This window comes from Monodon monoceros, unplaced genomic scaffold (assembly GCF_005190385.1).
Source record: "Monodon monoceros isolate NGI ecotype Baffin Bay Population unplaced genomic scaffold, NGI_Narwhal_1 Super_Scaffold_18, whole genome shotgun sequence".
In the NCBI taxonomy this organism is placed as follows: Eukaryota; Metazoa; Chordata; class Mammalia; order Artiodactyla; family Monodontidae; genus Monodon; species Monodon monoceros.
Window position 1 is genome coordinate 168,569,948 of NW_021703774.1, and position 21,838 is coordinate 168,591,785.

At 40.9% G+C, this 21,838-nt stretch overlaps 1 protein-coding gene across 1 annotated transcript in view; it reads left to right on the forward strand.

Annotated features, from left to right (window-relative positions):
* Positions 1 to 557: 557 nt before the first annotated feature.
* The window catches only part of FBXO42 (F-box protein 42), a 93,949-nt gene continuing 72,668 nt past the window's right edge, over positions 558 to 21,838 (forward strand). The window contains exon 1 of the mRNA XM_029228344.1: positions 558 to 785. The gene's annotated coding sequence lies outside the window, so the exon portion shown is untranslated. The remainder of the gene's footprint in view (positions 786 to 21,838) is intronic.

The following is a 21,838-nucleotide window of genomic DNA, read 5'->3' on the forward strand; positions in this document are numbered from 1 at the left end:
AAAATAACTGATATATCCCGTGCCTCAGTTTCCTCATCTGAAACATGGAGCTAGTAACAAGTCACACAATGGCTGGTACACAATTACGGGAGGCTTCGGTTGCATAACCAAGGCACTGAGTTTCTCTCCTTCAGTTGACATCAAGAGCGCTTGTGCTCATCGGGCCCTCGGGGTACACATGAATTAATTCCTGGTCTAACATCTATCATAGACTCAAGCCGTTGGGAAAACTGCTCAGTTGTCCCTAGCAGCACAGAGGAGGGTGAGTGCAGTTCTAATGCCGTTTGTAGGCACCCGAAGAAAGCGGGCGCGAAAGCGCGAGGTTTCCTCACTCCAGCTTGGCTCCCCCAGGCGGCGTTCCTACCTCGGAGAATCTGCGGGGACCAGGGGGTGGGGGGGGGGGGGCGGCGGGCCGCGGCGTGTACCTTCCCAACATGGCGCCCCCCATAGGCCGCCTGCCGCGGTCCCGCCGCACTGACGTGTGTGTGCGCGCGCGTGTGTCCTGTGTGCCGGTCCCCGGCGCATGCGCGCTCCGTGCGGTCTTCTCCCGGCCAGAGCAGCAGGAGCGGCGGCGGCGGCGGCGGTGACGGCGGCGGAGGCGGCTGCGGCGTTAGAGTAGAGGAAGATGGCGGCTCGGAGCGGCTGGGTGTCCCGCCAGCTGTGAGGAATCCCGAGTGCGGCAAGCGCGGCCTGGGGCGGAGCGCCTCTGCTCAGATCCTATCCCCGGCTCCCTCACCTTCTTCGCCAGCGGAGCGTACCCGAGAGCGTGGCGCTGGCTGGGCCAGGTGAGGCCTCTTCCTCTCCCGGGGCCGCGGCGGGGAGCTGGCGGCTTATGCCCTTTATGCCACGGGTCCGGCGCAGGCCCTGCACCCCGCGCGGGGGTCGGTACCGGCTGGCCTGGGGGCCTTGCTGTAGTCATTCTCGGCCTCCCCGGGTTAGGCAGGGCGGAGGAGAACCCCTTTCCAGGCAGCCCTTGGGATGGGGGCGAACCCGGCCTCTCCCCTCTAGCACGGCGGTTTTCGTCCCCTCACCGGAGCCACGAAAGGGTGTGTGACCAGGGTAAGGATGGCTTTGGGGTGTCAAATTATCTTCCACCCCACCCCCAAATCTTTAACGCCTTTTGAGAGGAGCCGGAGTTCGGTGCCCTCCAAAATTGGGGCTGCGGCGAGGGGCCAGCATCTCTGAAGCTGCAAAAGGAAGATTTTGGAATTGGCTTAAAAAATGAAACACAAGCAACCTTTCCTACCCCTTAGTCTTTTGAGTGTTCCCCCAGTGAGGTAGGAACTGCGGATCTCCTTGATTGAGACAGCAGCCCACGTTGTGACCGTGGAAGGCTTCTGGTGAGAATTGGTGCAAAGGGAACCGTGGAGGGTGGGAACCAATTTGTAAACGAAGAAAAAAACAGTCGTAAGATCTTGATAGTGTCTGGAAAGTAACTTCGGGGCTAATGAAGTCCTCTCGATCCTTTGAAACCTTTGGATTGTTAAGATTCGGAATACCCAATTGCTTTTGTCTGTTAATCTCCCGAATTTTATTAGGAAAATAAAAGCTTCATTTCTCAATTGCCAAAGTCTTTGGACTTTTCTGTGGTGGGATTCCTACTGCCCAGCGTGAAGATTCAGACACATTACCAGTGCTCGCTTGCTGGCAGGGACATTGTACTATACTTACCCTTTTTGAGAACAACTTTTGTTGTTGTTGTTCAAATGCTAATTTGGAGACTTTGGTTCTTTCAAGTGGGGAAGCCGGTTTGAAGCCTTGTGGTCTCTTCCTTGAGGAATGAAGGCTTCAGTTGCAGTTGTGCTACGGGGAATTGTTGAGGAGATAGCATTGGCTTGGGCACACCACATACCTTTTATAACTTAAATTTGTGTTTAAGAATGATGACGTCATAGATTTAAAGGGACAAGGAAAATTTGAGAGGAAATAGCATCATTTAGAATTGAACATTTAAGATTCAGTCTGTAGCTTTTACAGTGAATAGTGGTGCTCTGTTTCAGATCCCTGATTTTGAGCGTATTCATGTGTATAATCTGATTGGTTTCCTTTCTGTTGTGTGTTGTCATTTTATATCCTGTAACTGTTTGCTTTTGACAAGCCCAGTGTGAATATATTACTTTATCTACATTGACCCGTGGGTGTTTTGTCTGTTTCAAAAAGCTTTTCATTGTTAAAATGACGGCTGTTCAGTTTAATAGTAGCTAATTTTTTGACCATCTTTTTCTTTTCTTAAAGCCTTTTCCATAGAGATTTGTACATTTTCTTAGTGCCTTTGCTAAGGACATAAACCTAAACCAACAACTTCTCCATTTCAGACAATTGGAGAGCCACTCTCCATTTCAATTTGCTAATAAAGAGTCGTGAAATTAATGCAGTGGAACGTCCTGGTGGTTTGACATTATCCTTCTTGGCATAATGTGTTGCATTGTTGTGCTAAATCATCATCAGATATTGATGCACCTTCAGGACATCCGTGACATCATTCACTCTCCAGCATCTTGCCCTTTGCAATTTCTTGCCTTCTCAGAGTCACAAAGAAAGAGGATCAGGAAAAATAGCTTAGGATGCTTCTTAAATGTCTGATTTCTAGAAGAGCCTTCTCTAACACCGCTTTATATAGTTAAAGCCCTTCTGTAGGACTCAGAGCTGTGTAATTGCTACCCATTGTGAAAATGCTAGCAAAACCTCTAGGTTTTACAAGAATATTGAGGTCCCAAGGAGAAGTTATCTCAAAGATGAGCAAGTACGTGATTATCTTTGTGATTTCAGGGTTGTTTTAGTCTATATAAAACTAGAAGCCAAAAAAAAACAAAAACAAAAAAAAAAACTAGAAGCCATTTGTTTAAATATTGCCCTTCCCACTTCACAGGATGGTTAATGTGAAGCAAAAGAGTAATGTTTGTGAAAGTGCTTTGTAAAATAGAAGGTGAATGTAAGATTGATTATTCAGTAACCAGTTTTATGAAAATACCTGTTGAGAGCCCTCTGTGTGTTGGACATTTTGGGAAGTGGGTACTGATGATTCTAACAGCTTTTGGTCTCCAGTTGCCTGCAGTCTGGTCGGGGAGCCAGACTGAGAAACTAGTTAAATATATTGTAGTGTAAGAAATGCGCTGAATGCAACCAAGGGAGTCAAGGAAGGCTTCTCAGAGCCAGGATGTCTTTCCCCAACCTTTCCTGTTATTCTGCAGAAAAATATGCCTTTTGTGAGCAACCTGCTTTTTATAAAAACTTAAAAATTTTCTGTCACAAGTTCTTTTCCTCTTTTATTCATTCATTGTCATGACACTTCCCACACAGTATGCCCCAGTTATGGTTTCTGCATTCTCAAAAATCCACCAGAGTCTTGGGAGAACCTTTTTGAGAGTGAGTCATATGCACAGGCAATAAACACAAACATTGCAGCTGCAATTTAAAACGTCTCCGATTACTAAGTGGTGACAGCTCTAGAGTGGTGATGCTTTTATTTTTGTTTTGTAAACTGGCACAAGAAGTACTGTATGATTTGAATTTGATCACATTCAGTTAATAAATGTTTAGTTGTCAGTCCCTTAGAATGTTGACTGTAAGTGATTATTAGTACTGTCTCCGGTCTCCCAATAATAAATAAGACAAGAAGGTCCTTCTCCTTTTGAGGTGAAGCTGACAGTTTAAGCCAGAAGTATACTAAACTATTTTATAGAATCTATTTATGTAGATTGAGGCTGCTTAGCATCTCTGATATTAAACTTCTGTTCAATGCAAGTTCCTCATCTTAGTGCTGGGGTATTTTATGATTAATTTAGCATGTTGTCACCTACATTGCAGAAATTTTATGGATTTTTGGATTGAGTGGAATCTGTAAGTGGTGCAGTATTGAACACATACCATCTGTATCTTAACTGAACATGAGTGCTTTAAGGTGGTGGTTGACAAGGAAGTGAACGTGATGTGTTTGTTCATTCTTCTATATTGTGGCAGTTTGTCACATGTAGAAAGATATGACCTACAGACAAGTCATTTTAAAATTGCCCAGTATGAAGCTCATAACACTACAGCTTATTTTTAAAACTGTTTCTTGTGACATTCTTCTAAATATCTTGTAAAATTAGTGGTACTCATGTATAGCTTAATTTTGTGCTTACTTACTCATGCATGTATTGGAAAGCAAATTTGCTTTGAATTCTGATTCTTCCTTTATTAAGTTTCTACTTTTTAATTTCTGAAGTTTTCTCCTAGGCTTTTTATTTAATTTTTTCTAGTGTTGCTGTTCTGTTTTGCTTCAAAGGTGGAAGTATCTTGTGGTACTTTGATGCTTGTTTATATATATAAATCTGATAAATGTACACATATTATATAAAGCAATAGTTACTTGTAAAATTTTACTACTCTGGACAGTAACTTAGCTTAAATAGTAACATATTTTCTCTTGTCTCCTAGTAATACACAGATTTCAGGTAGTTCATTTAATTTCTTTCTTTTTTTTTTTCCTGGCTGTGTTGGGTCTTCGTTGCTGCGCCCCGGCTTTCTCTAGTTGCGGCGAGCAGGGGCTACTCTTCGTTGTGGTGTGTGGGCTTCTCATTGCAGTGGCTTCTCTTTGTTGCGGAGCACGGGCTCTAGGCGAGTGGGCTTCAGTAGTTGTGGCACGGGGGCTCAGTAGTTGTGGCTCGTGGGCTCTAGAGGGCAGACTCAGTAGTTGTGGCACATGGGCTTGGTTGCTCCACGGCATGTGGGATCTTCCCGGACCAGGGCTCGAACCCGTGTGCCCTGCATTGTCAGACGGATTCTTAACCCCTGCACCACCAGGGAAGTCCCAGTTCATTTAATTTCTATAAAGGCAAGCAAGTTCCAGTTTTAGCTACAAATATTCCCTTAGAATATTTAACATTTAGGATACTTTTATTTCAGCTATTTTAAGGAATTCACTGGTATGGCATACTCTTCCAAATTTGTGTTTCCTTTATTATTCTCATTTTAAATGTTTGATTCATGTTACTATCTAGAGAACAAGAAATTTTTTTCCAGAATGAACCTCTTGGTGCATTGTTTGGAGAAAGATTGATGTTAATTATAAATTGATCAATACAGTTTTACTAAATGTTGCCTCTCCCATCTGCTGGTTTTTCAGATGCAAATCAAGGGAAAATGGAATTTATCCTTCTGTTTCAGTATTTATTTTTAAAGCTTTTTTGCTTAGTAGTCTTGCTGTGTTTTGCCAAAAAGCGACAGTGTCTTGTCTTTTCTCGGTTGATCCAGCAGTGTTATGTTTGCAGTCTGTTCTGCAGGACTGCTTTCTTAGCTTTTGCTTTGAGATACTTAGATAGATCCTTCAGTCTAGTCAAAAGCAAGCAAGCTGCTGTCTTCCTTATTACTGAATCTGAAGTTTTACTTTCCTGTGGGTCCTTCAAATTTTGATTTGTCTGTCTTCCTTATGTCCCCCCACCTTTTTTTTTTTTCCAGTAAATGCAGTTCTCTCTTCCAAGTGTGTTTCATAAATCATAATGGAATTTTGAAATATAATTCCCCATAGAGCTGCATAGTGATGTGTGCGTTAGAATTTCACATTTTATTTAACTTATAAGTAACTTAATGGTAATGAATCTTGAAGACATTCTGGTAGGTGAAATAAGCCACAAAAGAACAAATGTTGTATGATTACACTTGTGTGAGGTACCTAGAATAGTCTAATTCATAGAGAGAGAAAGTGGAATGGTAGTTGCCAGGGGCTGAGGAGAGGAGGGAAAGGGGAGTTACCTTTAATGGATATGGAGTTTTAGTTTGGGATCAAAGTTCTGAAGACGGGTGGTGGTGACGGTTGCACAACAGTGTGAATGTACTTGATGCCACTGAACTGCATATTTGAAAATGGTGAAAATGGCAGTTTTTATGTGAAGGTATATATTAACACACACACAGAGGAAGCTTAATGGTTTACATGTACTCTGTGGGCTGGCTTGATAATTATGTATTTCAATATAGTAATTAAGATCATAGGCTTTGACCCCAGGTAGACCCAGGCCCCTACCCTAGTTCTGCTACTTTCCTTGGGTATGCACCTTAGGTTCTCTAAGCCTCAGTTTTTTCATCTATAAAATGAGGACGATGCCCACGTTTTGGGACAATTAAATGCGGGAATACGTGTGAACTTTCTCAGCACATTGCCTAGCATATAGTAAGCACTTAAATCTTACACATTATTATTACATTGTTTTATGGAACATTAGAACTGGGACAAGGGAAGCTTGTCTCCTAGCTTCCTCATAGCATAGTCCAATGGCATACTTGTCCTGTATGCAGACATACCTGTAGCAGGAATACTTGTTTTCTGGTTTCTCCCTTGCTTCCCTTTCTGTATTTGATTGGAGAACTGGGCTTATTCATGTCTTCATTTGATATCACTGCCCTTATGTCTCTTAAATCCATCTAGATGTGATCTTTCTTTGATGCTTCTTGGTTTTCCAGGGACTTTATAGAGCATATCCTCTAACTCAGCTGTCCACGTGTTCACAACTGAGTCCATTGTTTCACCTCTTACCTCCCTTAACATAAAAGCCTTTACTAACCAAGTTCCCTTCTTAATATTCCCATCTCTGTAGATAGAATACGTTTATTCTGGTCTGATAGACCATGAAACTGGGAGTCATTTGTTAATACCCTTTTTTTAAAAAAAGTCTTTTGTATCCTGCCATGTAGATCTGTATTATCTTCCTCAGTATCCCTTAGGCTTCCCTGCTCCTCGTTACACTTGCTGACATGACTCTAGACCAGGCTTTTATGAGCTGAGGGCAGACTGAAGTACTGCTGTAGTTCTTAACTAGTCTTGTTGCCAGGGCTCTGCTACTTACTAGTTGTATGATCTCAGCCTCCCTCATCTTCAAAATGGGAGTTACAATTCCTACTGCATGACATACGTGTGCAATATTTAACTAAGTGTCTAACACATGGTGAACACTGCATAAGAAGTATTTGCTGTTACTTGAGTTTTTCTTCTTGGTAATTTTTGGAAATGGTTAAGATTGAAGTGACAGTATTTACAACAGACCAATCTTAAGGGACTGCGATCCGAATGTTTCCCCGCTGATCGGGAACCTATGGTAACTCATTATTGCCTACTCCCTTACTGATCTTTGAAGCTCTCCATTTGGCCCTCATTGTACCTTTCCAGCCTTATTTTACATGATACCCATCATGCAGTCTGTTCAAGCCAGACTAGTCTCACTGCCTCTCATGTATATCATGTTCATTTTTATAACTGGAATATTCATTTTCCTAGGTAGGAGGCATATTTTTCATTAACTACTCTATCCAGCTCTGTAGAGTATCTCCTGTATGCTCCACCACTTAACCACTCTTGCCCCTGCACAATTAGGTTAAAGTTAATATCCAAAAAGAAAATTACTGTGCTAATGAATTCCTGCCAAATACTTAAAAGGGATATATCATGCAGTATAATTCACATGTAATATTTTTGGTGTCTTCGATGCACATTTAGTACTTACATATTAGGCACTCAAATATTCATTCAGTGTATGCGTTTGATTCTTATGGGCTGATGTTCTTCGTGAGCTTTCTGAGGCGTTGCGTGATCCTAAGTGTCTGTTGAGTCTTTTTTGCCTTTTTGTTCATTGGTCCATTCATTCAAAAAACATTTATTAAATGCTGTGTGCTAGGCATGGTTCAAGATATTAGGGTTACAGTGGACAGAATAGGCAAGGGCTCTGATTTCTAGGATCTTACATTCGAGAATGAAGAAAGCAGTTAATGAATGAACAAAACTTCAGACAGTAATAAATACTTCAAAGAAAATTAAAGAGAGTTAGCTAAAAGGGAAGACTGAGATTGGTTTAGAGAAAGCCTCAGTGAGAAGGTGATATTCAGGCTGAAAGACACAAGGCAGAATGTTTAATGCTAAGTTTTGGGGACATAAGGAACAGCTAGCGCAAAGGTCTAAAGTACGAACCAGGATCTAGTTGGGACTCTCAAATTGCATTTGGCTGTTGTTTAGTTTTTGCTTCATGATCTAAAATAGCCTCCTCCCCTTCTCCCCATTTGTTTTTTTTTTTTTTCTTTTGCTCAATGACACTGACTTTTTGAAGAGACCAGCCTGGGTCTCTGGTAGACTCTTCCACATTCATGAGTTGTCTTACTATTTCCTTGTGTCAATTAATTCCTTCCTTTATCACCTTTTAAGACAATTGACAATTTGCAATCCTTTGTGATACTGTGTATTCAAGTTGTATCACACTTGATGTCAGCTTTTGCCATTATAATGATGCTGAATTTGAACACTTGGTTAATGTGCAAGTCCTAGATCTTTCCATTGTAAAGGTTTCCCTTTACATGGATCAAGTAATCTGTGGGTAGCAATTTAATACAACACAATTACTCTATTCCATCTTTCACCTGTTGGTTTTAACGTCCGTCAGAGATCCTTGCCTGAATCAGTTGTTTCATTGGAGGTTGCAAAAGGATGATTGTTATTGTTGTATTCCTTCCACATTTATTAGCTGGCTAATAAATGAGAATCAACTGAGAATTAACTACTAAAAGTCTCTCCTAATAAGGCAGGGTGTTTTGTTTAATTCTTTGCTTTTCATTGTAAATTTTCTTGGTGAAGAACTGGTCACCTCAGTGGTAGCAAATGAGTTTCTTTTCTATTTTCTGTATCATTGTAGGCACGTGAAATTTTATTTATTCATTATTTTACAGTTAGTTACAGCCATTAGTCTCTTTTTTTTTTTTTTTTGCGGTACACGGGCCTCTCACTGTTGTGGCCTCTCGCGTTGCAGAGCACAGGCTCCGGACGCGCAGGCTCAGTGGCCATGGCTCACGGGCCCAGCCGCTCCGCTGCATGTGGGATCTTCCCGGACCGGGGCACGAACCTGCGTCCCCTGCATCGGCAGGCAGAGTCTCAACCACTGCGCCACCAGGGAAGCCCCATTAGTCTCTTTAACGCAGAACTTTCACCAGTATGAGTGTCTTCAAGCTAGTGTTGTGTCCTTTTGATGTGCCCCGTGTGCCCTTTGGTGTTTGGGTTGTTTTCTCTTGCAAGATTTTCCAGGTGCACCTTGTACTCTCTTTGTTCTTGACCCGAAATCAGTCATTTTTCTGGGAAGACCTAGTTACTTTTACAGAGAATGCCATTAGAAACCAAGATCTGAGTGCTACGAATGCTCATTGCTTACTGGGTCTTCATTATTTCTAGGTCCTTTCAATGGGCAGAGATAGAAAATATGTTTTTTAGAAATCGAAACTTCATATTGATATTTCCAATTTAATTTGAATCTTTACAGGGTTCTTTTCTTTAGATTTTATATTTGTCTCTCTTTCCTTAAACTGAAAATCTTATTTTTTTAGTACTGTTCACGTTTATTTGTTCTATACTACAGTATACATAACTCTTATTTTTATTAAAAAAAAATTTATTTATTTATTTGGCTGTGTCGGGTCTTTGTTGCAGCACGCGGGATCTTCGTTGCTGCGCACGGGATCTCAGTTGCAACGTGCGGGATCTAGTTCCCTGACCAGGCATTGAACCTCGGGCCCCATGCATTGGGAGCGTGGAGTCTTAATCACTGGACTACCAGGGAAGTCCCATACGTAACTTTTAAAAATATAGTCTTCAGGGCTTCCCTGGTGGCGCAGTGGTTGGGAGTACGCCTGCCGATGCAGGGGACGCGGGTTTGTGCCCCGGTCCGGGAGGATCCCATGTGCCGCGGAGCGGCTGGGCCTGTGGGCCGTGGCCGCTGGGCCTGCGCGTCCGGAGCCTGTGCTCCGCAACGGGAGAGGCCACAACAGTGAGAGGCCCGCGTACCGCAAAAAAAAGAAAAAAAAAAAAAATATATATACACACACACGTATATATATACATATACATAGATATAGTCTTCATGTTGTTACTAACAAAATTACTGAGGTAAATTTAAAATTTATTTGTCATTCTTTTTTTACCCTTAGAACATTCTGTCAACATCCAGTCAAGAAAATGGAAAACATACTAGATAGTTCAAATATAGGAGATTTAATGTAGGTTGCAAGACTGAGAGAGCAAAGAAGAGTAGGGCAGGGTGACTTAGAGATTAATAACTAGGGTGAAATTGGAACTTACCTGGTGGTCCAGTGGCTGAGATTCCGTGCTCCCAATGCAGGGGGCCCAGGTTCAATCCCTGGTCAGGGAACTAGATCCTACAAGCATGCCACAACTAAGAGTTTGCATGCTGCAACTAAAGATTCTGCCCGCTGCAACAAAGATCCTGCATGCCACAACTAAGACCCAACACAACCAAGTAAATAAATAAATATTAAAAAATAAATAAAGTAACTGGGGCGAAACTATTACCTCAAGAGTTGGAAACAAAAGGGATAGATGGTATTATCAAACCTTTTAAAGAAAATGGAGAGGGGGTCACCCACGACCTCAAGCACTGCTGCCACTTTCAGATCTGGGACCAAGAGGGGGAATTGCCAAGATGTGCCACATGGCTGGTGCTTGGATCATCCTCTTCCTAATTTTTATTAGTTTCTGGTTTATCCTTACAGTGTTTCTTTTTGCAAAAATAAACAAATATCTACATATATTCTTTTTTATCCGTTCTTACACAAAAGATTGCCATATTATGTACACTGTTCAGCATTTCTTTTCGCTTAATATATCCTAGAGATTATGCCTTATTGGAACAGAGGTAATCCCTAATCATATTCACAGCGTCATTGTGTGGATGTGCCAGATTTGTTCAACTAGTCACTTTTTGATGCTAATCAGTAAGTAATGCTTTACTGCTGATCTTTTAAAAATAGATTTTGGTGGGAATTCCCTTGCGGTCCAGTAGTTAGGACTCGGCACTTTCATTGCCGAGGGCCTGGGTTCAGTCCCTGGTTGGGGAACTAAGATCCCACAAGCCATGTGGCGTGGCCAAAAAAGAAAAAACACCCTACTTTAAAATAGATTTTGGTATGTGTGTTAGAAAGAGCATTGAGCTGATAACAGGTTCTGTTCTGCCACTAAATACATGACCTTAAGGAAGTCACCTAAGTTTTCGGACTTCAGTTTCCTCACTTGTAGAATAAGGGTTAAATTGCTCCATAATCTCTAAGATCTCCTGCTATAATATTTTATATTTTTCTGAGAGTTTTATTAGCCATATTTTAAACCTATTGCTCAGTAAAGTATGTAACGCATAGGAAAATTATAAACGAGAACGTAAGGTTAAGTTTTAGAAGTACTACTGAGGGTTTTCTAAACTTGAATCTGTTCAAGTGCTTGTTAAAAAAATTAAGATTCCTGGGCCCATCCCTGTTTTCTGAAACAGTCTCCAGGAAGTGTACCTACTAGGTGATTTTTTTTTTTTTTAATGATCAAGCTTGTGAAACAAGATTTACTTCATGTGCATATGTCATTGTCCTTTAGGTTTCCTGAGGATAGGGAGTAGTCAGGACATTATTTACCCTTCATGAATTCCTTTTCTCTGACCACCACCAGAAGAAATATAAGTAGAAATGAAAATTTCCATTCTCTTACAGCATCTTGTCAAAATGTACTATGTTCTTTGCAGAATATTTTTGTGTCAGTGAGGTTGCTGGTTCTATATGCAAATTGAGAGATTTGATGGGAATACCGTACAATTGTAGAGTGCTTTGAATTCTGCTTCCTGAAACACTGTTTTCACCATGCTTCTCATTTGCTCACATGTAGTGAATTCCTTCCGAGAGACTTCAGAACATATTGGGTTCCAGTTCTGGTTCCTTTTCTTTTTACAAAGCTGGCTAATTGTGGGCAAATGAATTTATCTGGGTCTCATAATCTTCATCTGTAAAACATAACTGATAATATGTCCCTTATAGAATTGAGGTAGGGTTAAATGAGATAAGGCGCTTGGCACAAACTGTTAATACCTGTTGATTCCCTTTCCTCTCAGCTAGTCTTCACACCAGCTGCCTTTTAATGATTTCTTAAGAAGTTGGTACTCAGAGTCCATGGACTGGCAACGTTGGCATCACCAGGGTTAGAGTGCAGAATGTCAGGTCCCACTCCAGGCCTACTGAATCTGAATCTGTAGTTTGAGTTGCTCATTAAAATTTGAGAAGCATTGGAACCTTAAGAGATTTTCTTTTTGTCTGAGTTCCTAATGATTTCGTTGTTCTTTTTACCTTTGGCAGGTTGGTTTTGCTGTGCGCTATTAGCTAAAGCTATTTTAGATCAAATATGTGAGCACGTGTTCAGAATAAAAGTTCACCTGCAGAAGTGTTTACGTATTATTATTAAATACTATTAAAAGTTAGGTTTAGGTAGATTTTTTTATAGTGAGAAATTCAGAAGAGTGCATAAAATATGTGCAGTGTAAAGAATAATTATAAGCAAACATCTGTGTAGCTGCCATCCAGGTCAAGTGATAGAATATTGCCAGTGCCTCAGAGGTACTTCCAGTGTAGCCCTTTTTGATTACAACCATTTCCTGTCTTAGAAGTAACTACTGTTTTGTCTCATGATAACTTTCCTTGCTTTTCTTGATAGTTTTATCACCTGTGTATCTAAACAGTAGTTTAGTTTTGCCTGTTTGTCAACTTTATATAAATGGAATCATACTTCGTGTATTTTTTTGTTGTCTTCTTCTGGTCAGTATTAGAGATGTATCCATTTATTGTATAGATTTTCTTTTTAAAGTAGTAGAGCGCAAAAAAATTCTGGCAAGTTTTGAATAATTTTAGCTGTAGTATTAAACCTTGATTTTTTTTTAAAGAAAACAGAAACATTAATTTAAAAAGATATATGCACCTCAGTGTTCATAGCAGCATTATTTATGACAGCCAGGATATGAAAGCAACCTAAGTGTTCATCAGTGGATGAGTGGATAAAGAAGATGTGGTACACACACACACTGTAATACTACTCAGCCGTAAAAACGAATGAAATTTTGCCATTTGTGACAACGTGAATGGACTTGGAGGGTATTATGCTTAGTGAAATAAGTCAGACAGAGAAAGACAAATACTGTATTATATCACTTATATGCGGAATCTAAAAAATACAGCAAACTAGTGAATATAGCAAAAAAGAAACAGACTCATAGATATAGAGAACAAACTAGTGGTTACCAGTGGGAGAGGGGAGGGGCAAGGGTCAAGATAGGGGTAGAGGATTAAGAAGTACATTCTACTGTGTATAAAATATATAAGCTACAAGGGTATATTGTATAACACAGAGAATATAGCTAATATTTTATAATAGCCTTTAAAAATTGTGAATCACTGTGTTGTATACCTGAAACTTATATGATATTGTACATCAACTGTACCTCAATTAAAAACAAAAACCTTAATGCTTAGTTTTCTTTGGAAAACACCCATTTATACAGTTTGTTTTTTTCTCCTCTACTTAAAGATACATAGCTGTAATATCTAAACCACTGTGCACTTTGTTTCTAAATATTACAAAATTGCTAGTTTTGTTATATTTATTTTTGGCAGGAATATTATACACTCTCCTGGGTGTCTTTTGTTTTAAAATTAGACTGTAGAGGGGACTTCCCTGGTGGTCCAGTGGCTAAGACTCTGGGCTGCCAATGCAGGGAGCCCGGGTTTGATCCCTGGTCAGGGAACTAGATCCTGCATGATCTGGCATGTGGCAGTGAAGATCCCGCATGCTGCAGCTAAGACCTGGTACAGCCAGATAGATAGATAGATAAATATTTTAATAAAATAAAATTACACTGTAGAATAGCCTACTTTTATTTTTATTTATTTATTTATTTATTTTTGGCTGCTTTGGGTCTTAGTTGCGGCATGTGGGCTGTTTGTTGCAGCGCACAGGCTTCTCTCTAGTTGTGGTGCGTGGGCTAAGTGGTTTTGGCACGCAGGCTTAGTTGCCCTGCAGCATGTGGGATCTTAGTTCCCTGACCAGGGATCGAACTCGTGTCCCCTGCATTGGAAGGCGGATTCTTAACCACCGGACCACCAGGGAATCCCTATTCTACTTTTTGTTTTTTCATTTTTCATTTTTATTTTTTATTTTTGGCTGCGTTGGGTCCTTGTTGCTGCGTGTGGGCTTTCTTTTTAGTTGCGGTGAGCAGGGGCTACTCTTCATTGCCGTGCAAGGGCCTCTCATTGCGGTGGCGTCTCTCGTCTTGGAGCACCGGCTCTAGGTGCGCGGGCTCTAGAGCGCAGGCTCAGCAGTTGTGGCGCATGGGCCTAGCTGCTCCGCAGCATGTGGGATCCTCCCAAACCAGGGCTCATACCCGTGTCCCCTGCATTGGCAGGCGGATTCCCAACCACTGCGCCACCAGGGAAGCCCCCCCCGTTCTACTTTTAAATATGTATTTTTACATTTAAAAATCAGAACCAAGTTGAATTTACTGAAAATTTGGGAGACATTTTTACAAATTACAGAATAGATGTTTGTTGTAATCAATTCACATAAGTGAATCCTTTTTTACAAACTACCACAGATAACTACTTTTGACAGTTTGAAATGAAATTTTCTCTGTGGATTCAAAAAAAATTCACTTCTGCATTTTTAGGCAGAAACGGCTTCTTAAATTTTGTAATATGTGGTAGAGTTTGTCCACCTCCTTTTAACAGCTGCTTAAGATGATGGTTGTGTCATAATACGTTTGTCTGCTCCGCTGTGAATGGACACTTGGCTTGTTTCTATTTAATTTTTAAATTTGCTGTTAAAACAGTGCTGCATGGAACACCTTTTTTGCAGTTGTGCCAAGGTTTACTTCAGACATATTTCTAGAACTAGAATGTCTGAGTCATCTGGCCTATGCATTTAAAATATTACTCAGCCTTAAAAAGAAACGAAATTGAGCTATTTGTAATGAGATGGATAGACCTAGAGTCTGTCATACAGAGTGAAGTAAGTCAGAAAGAAAAAGACAAATACCGTATGCTAACACATATATATGGAATTTAAGAAAAAAAAAATGTCATGAAGAACCTAGGGGTAAGACAGGAATAAAGACGCAGACCTACTGGAGAACGGACTTGAGGATATGGGGAGGGGGAAGGGGGTGAGCTCTGACAGGGCGAGAGAGAGTCATGGACATATACACACTAACAAACGTAGTAAGGTAGATAGCTAGTGGGAAGCAGCCGCATGGCACAGGGATATTAGCTCAGTGCTTTGTGACAGCCTGGAAGGGTGGGATAGGGAGAGTGGGAGGGAGGGAGACGCGAGAGGGAAGACATATGGGAACATATGTATATGTATAACTGATTCACTTTGTTATAAAGCAGAAACTAACACACCATTGTAAAGCAATTATACCCCAATAAAGATGTTAAAAATAAATAAATAAAATAAAATGTTGATAGATAACACTTTGAAAAAGATTTTAACTGGTATGGTTTAGTTTTCCTTGACAGTCCTCAACTTGATCGGAAATTTTGAATTATTTTTATCTTAAAATTTATCTTTATTCCGTTGTCATTGATCCATTCTATTCATTTACCCATTGTTACTACTTGCTAGTTGCTGAAGGCAGTATATAGATATGAATTAGACATATTTGCTGAGAAAGATGTGTACCTGATTATTATATATGGTAGAAAGTGAGAGGGAAATATAAAGGGAATTCATAAAAAGAGATTCCTTCTAGTTGGAGAAATCAGGGAATGTTTTCCACAGTAGGTGGTGCTTGAGCTAGCCTCGAAGGATGGGTAGATTTGCACTTAGGAAACTGTTTCCCAAACAGAGAGCAGCAAGGAAAAAGGATTTTGGAGGTAGGAAGGAAGAGGCTCTGCTGAGATTCAGTTTGGCTGAATATAGAGGACTAGACTGCAGTAGGGAGAGATACACAGAAAGAGAGCTTAGACCCAGATTGTGTTGACTTTAAAATGATATACCAGCTGTGGAAGACAGTTCCTCAAAGTATTAAACAAGGGACTTCCCTGGTGGCACAGCGGTTAACAATCCACCTGCTAATGCAGGGGACACGGGTTCGAACGTTGGTCTGGGAAGATCCCACATGCCTTGGAACAGCTGGGCCCGTGCACCACAACTACTGAGCCTGTGTTCTAGAGCCCATGCTCTGCAACAAGAGAAGCCACTGCAATGAGAAGCCCACGCACTGCAACGAAGAGTAGCCCCCGCTTGCCACAACTAGAGAAAGCCTGTGCGCAGCCACAAAAACCCAACGCAGCCAAAAATTAAAAAAAAAAAAATTAAAGAGTTACCGTGTGATCTAGCAGTTCCATTTCTAGGTGTCTATCCAAAAGAATTGAGAGCAAGAACTGAAACAGGTATTTGTATATCAGTGTTCATAGTAACATATTCACAGTAGCCAAAAGGTGAAAACAGCAAATGTCCATCAATTGATGAAGGGATGGAATGGAATAACATGTGGTATATACATACAATGAAATATTATTCAGCCTTCAAAAGGAATGAAATTCTGACACATGCTACAACATGGATGAAGCTAGAGGATGTTATGTTAATAAGTAAAATAAACCAGACACAGAAGGACAAATGTTTTATGATTCCACTTACATGAGATACCTAGAGAGTAGTCCAATTCATAGAGACAGAATAGAATAGTAGTTACCGGGAGCTGAGGGGAATTAGTTTTTGTTTTTGTTTTTTGCGGTACGAGGGCCTCTCACTGTTGTGGCCTCTCCCGTTGCGGAGCACAGGCTCCGGACGCGCAGGCTCAGTGGCCATGGCTCACGGGCCCAGCCGCGGATCTTCCGGACCGGGGCACGAACCCGTGTCCCCTGCATCGGCAGACGGACTCTCAACCACTGCGCCACCAGGGAAGCCCAGTATTTTGTTTTTTAATGTGACTTTATTTGGAAATAGGGTCTTTTAAAAAAATTTTTATTTATTTTTGGCTGCATTGGGTCCTCGTTGCTACACGTGGGCTTTCTCCAGTTGCCTCAAGTGGGAGCTACTCTTCCTTGCGGTGCGCGGGCTTCTCATTGTGGTGGCTTCTCTTGTTGTGGAGCACAGGCTCTAGGCGCGTGGGCTTCAGTAGTTGTGGCACGTGGGCTCAGTAGTTGTGGCTCATGGGCTTAGTTGCTCCGCAGCATGTGGGATCTTCCCGGACCAGGGCTCGAACCCGTGTCCCCTGCATTAGCAGGTGGATTCTTAACCACTGTGCCACCAGGGAAGCCCGGGAGGTAGTATTTAATGGGTATGGAGTTGCCATTTGTGATGATGAAAAAGTTCTGGAGATGGATAATGCCATTGAAATGTATACTTTAAAATGATTAGAATGTTAAGTTTTATGTGTATTTTACTACAATAAAAATAAACACAAAATAATGCAACGTTAAAGACCTTGAATATTAAAGAATTGGCACTGAGGACTCAATGATCTAGATTTGCACCATGAAGATCAATCCTGAATCGAAATAAAGGATAGATTGGGGAAGGAAGGAGTAAGCAGTGGGAAAACCAGCTAATTCTCTTCATTGCAGTAGTTTAGTTAAGAGATGATTTTGGCCTTTAGAGTAACAGTGAGGTAATTGGAAGGAAGGGATAATGTGAGAGAAATCTGTCAACTAATTAGATGTGAGAGGAAAGAGAAAAGGAAAAATAAAAGAGACTTCTAGGTTTTGAGTCAGGTAAATGGAAGGAAGGAAGATAAGCGGGTAGCTGGGAAAATGTCAATAGGAATTTGGTGTCAGCTGTCTAGAAGGCAATTGAAAATAAGAAGATGCAGAGAGGTAGTTCAGGAATATCAGGCCTAGAATTTTGGAGTGATTAATTTGTCCATCCGTCTGTCCATCCATCCATTTTTTTGAACAAATGTTTCATTGAATTTGCCTTATACCAGGCATAGAACATGGACACGTCAGTCTGTATCCTCAAGGATCTCACAGTCTAGCAAGTCGCTCTCTTAGTAGTCATATTTGAAACCATGTGATCCTCTAAGGAGAAAATGTAGCAGGGGCAAAGAAGGCAAAAATGGAATTTTGGGGTCCACCTCAACATTTGGGGTATCAAAGGAGAAAGGAACCTCAAAATGAGGGGACAGAGAGATAGTAGACACCAAGGGGAACATATATAGTCATCAAGAAGTAAACTGAATTTGAGGAATCAAAATAGTGCTAAGATGAAGTTGGAAAATTTCAGAAATTTCCTTAAAATGAATTTGAAGTTTTGCTATTTTTATTTTGTCCATGGGAGTGATGACAATGTAATCTTGTTTCCTTTTTTTCTCTTTGCCATTTTTTATATTTTTTGATCCATAACTGATTGAGATAGAACTACATTAGTGTGCCAGTCAGCTGTGCTTTCAGCTTTGGATTTCTGCTGTTATCAGCAGAAATTCCCACTTGGAACTTTTGTCCTTAGTTTTTACCTATAAATAAAATATTGTCGGGACTTCCCTGGTGGCGCAGTGGTTAAGAATCCGCCTGCCATTGTAGGGGACACGGGTTCGATCCCTGGTTGGGAAAGATCCCACAAGCCACGGAGTAACAAAGCCTGTGCGCCACAGCAACTGAGCCTGTGTTCTAGAGCCCACGAGCCACAACCACTGAAGTGTGCACACCTAGCCCATGCTCCGCAACAAGAGAAGCCACCGCAATGAGAACACCACACGCCGCAACTAAGAGTAGCCCCTGCTCACCACAACTAGAGAAAGCCTGCGTGCAGCAACGAAGACCCAGTGCAGCCAAAAATAAATAATTAATTAAAAAAAAAATTATGGTCTTCCTTCAATCTAAATTGGCCTAGCTCATAATATACTTCTTTTTTATTGTGGTAAAATATACATAACATAAAATTAACCATTTTAGCCGTTTTTAAGTGTATAGCGGCATTAAGTGTATTCACATTTTAAAAAAAATTTTTTTAATTAATTTATTTTTGGCTGCATTGGGTCTTTGTTGCTGTGTGCAGGCTTTCTCTAGTTGAAGCGAGTGGGGGCTACTCTTCGTTGCGGTGGCTTCTCTTGTTGTGGAGCACGGGCTTTAGGCACATGGGCTTTAGTAGTTGCAGCACACGGACTCAGTAGTTGCGTCACATGGGCTCTAGAGCATGTGGGCTTCATTAGTTGTGGCACATGGGCTCAGTAGTTGTGGCACATGGGCTGTAGGGCGCACAGGCTTCAGTAGTTGTGGCTCACGGGCTCTAGAGTGCAGGCTCAGTATCTGTGGCACATGGGCTTAGTTGCTCTACAGCATGTGGGATCTTCTCAGACCAGGGATCGAACCTGTGTCCCCTGAATTAACAGGCGGATTCTTAACCACTGTGCCACCAGGGAAGGCCCACATTTTTTACGTAATAATAATACCTTTCTTTATTCTTACTGCTTTTTAAATCAAACCTCTTTCCTAACAAGTTTTCATCTTTCCCACATAGAAAATTGATTCTGTTTATTTAATTTCACTATAATATTTAACTTATTTAATTTGAAGTACCTGGTAGGTTGATTCAAGAATGATACTTCATATGTGGTATATATACACAATGGAATACTACTCAGCCATATAAAAGGAATGAAATGTTGCCATTTGTAACAATATGGATGTACTTGGAGGGTATTCTGCTTAGTGAAATAAGTCAGAGAGAGAAAGACAAATACTGTATATCACTTACATGTGGAATCTAAAAAAATAAAGCAAACTAGTGAATATAACGAAAAACCAGACTCAGATATTGAGAACAACCTAGTGGTTACCAGGGGGGAGGGATAGGGGAGAAGGGGAAAGGGACAAGATAGAGGTAAGGGATTAAGCAGTACAAACTGCTATGTATAAAATAAATAATCTACAAGGATATATTGTACAGCAAATTGTACAGGAAATATAGGCAGTATTTTATAATAACTATAAATGGAGTATAACCTTTAAAAAGTGTGAATCACTATGTTGTACATCTGAAACTTATATAGTATACATCAACCATACCTCAATAAAATTTTTAAAAATACTTCATTTTCCTTGTTTCTTTGAAAAAAGACATATAATGTTTTATATTTTATACCATATTATACAGAAAAATAGTTTTGGGGCAATAAATTTTTTTAACTTTTCAACTAGCTTTATCAAGTTTCCTTTTCCCATATGTGCTTCAGAATTTTATTTTATTTATTTATTTTTGGCTACGTTGGGTCTCTGTTGCTGTGCGTAGACTTTCTCTAGTCGCCGTGAGCAGGGGCTACTCTTTGTTGCGGTGCTTGGGCTTATTGTGGTGGCTTCTCTTGTTGCGGAGCATGGGCTCTAGGCGTGCGGGCTTCAGTAGGTATGGTGTGCAGGCTCAGGGGTTGTGGCTCACGGGCTTAGTTCCCCCAAGGCATGTGGTATCTTCCCGGACCAGGGCTCGAACCCGTGTCCCCTGCATTGGCAAGCGGATTCTTAACTACTGGGCCACCAGGGAAGCCCCAGAATTTTTTTTTTTTTAAGGAAAATGTAAGACAGGTAGTAGTTGAAACCCTATGTATTCCCCTTCCAATCCCAATTGTCTTTATCTCTCTCTAAAATAAGCATAATGAATTAGGTATTTATCATTCCCATGCATGTTTGTATATTTTACTATATATTCATGTATTCATAATACTATAGTATATAGTGAATGTATTGTTATGCAAGTATTAATATAAATGACAGTCAGTTTTAAGTTTAAAATGAGCAATATTGCACAAATTACATTCTGGTTTTTTTTGCGGTACGCGGGCCTCTCACAGCTGTGGCCTCTCCCGTTGCGGAGCACAGGCTCCGGACGCGCAGGCTCAGCGGCCATGGCTCACGGGCCCAGCCGCTCCACGGCATGTGGGATCTTCTCGGACCGGGGCACGAACCCGTGTCCCCCGCATCGGCAGGCAGACTCTCAACCACTGCGCCACCAGGGAAGCCCTACATTCTGTTTTATAAAGGAATTTTTGTGAATGTGAAAAGTGAGTTGGTGGAGCATGTCGTTTTTACTAACATATGTAACTTTTTTTTTTTTTTACTAACGACTTCCCTTGCATTTGAGGTCTAAAGGTAATGTAACTTGCTTTAAACTGAAAGTATGTGTTTTTTTTAGATTATTTTATTTTTGGCTGCGTTGGGTCTTTGTTGCTGCGTGCGGGCTTTCTCTAGTTGCGGCGAGCGGGGGCTACTCTTCGTTGCGGTATGCGGGCTTCTCATTGTGGTGGTTTCTCTTGTTGCAGAGCATGGGCTCTATGTGCGCGGGCTTCAGTAGTGGCTCGCGGGCTCCAGAGCGCAGGCTCAGTAGTTTTGGTGCACGGGCTTAGCTGCTCCGCAGCATGTGGGATCTTCCCAGACCAGGGCTCGAACCAGTGTCCCTTGCATTGGCAGACGGATTCTTAACCACTGCGCCACCAGGGAAGTCCTGAAAGTATGTATTTTATGAAATGTATATTTAATGAATATATTTATTTCAATATATTAACTTTTTAAGTTAATTTAATGAAAAAGTGTATCCATTATTACTTCAAGTAGTTTTTGGACAACCACTGTTGCCAAACCAGCAGAGGGGGCTCAGCAGTGTACAAAACTGCCAGTGTCTATTCTGACTGGGAAAGTTTTGCAAATTTAGTTCAGAATATAGAAGTAGAATAAATAGAAGAGTCTTGATGATTCCATGTCTGCATATAAATGACTACATCTCAGTTATTACAAATTTGATATCAGTATCACTGCAAGTGAATGTTATAATAGTAAAATTCTTGTGTAACATCTAAATCTTCAATGCTCTTTCTCCTCCCTCCTCACCCCCTGCACCTATATATGTGTGTGTGATTTCACCCCCTGCACCTATATATATGTGTGAGATTTTGCATTTCTTTCTAAATTAGGTTCTGGTAGGCAGCAAACATTTGTAGAATTTGGTGCAATTGTTTTGTTCGAATTCTGAAAATTAATTTTTTCCTTCAGTTCTTTTAAGTTTACAGATAGCTTCTTGTTC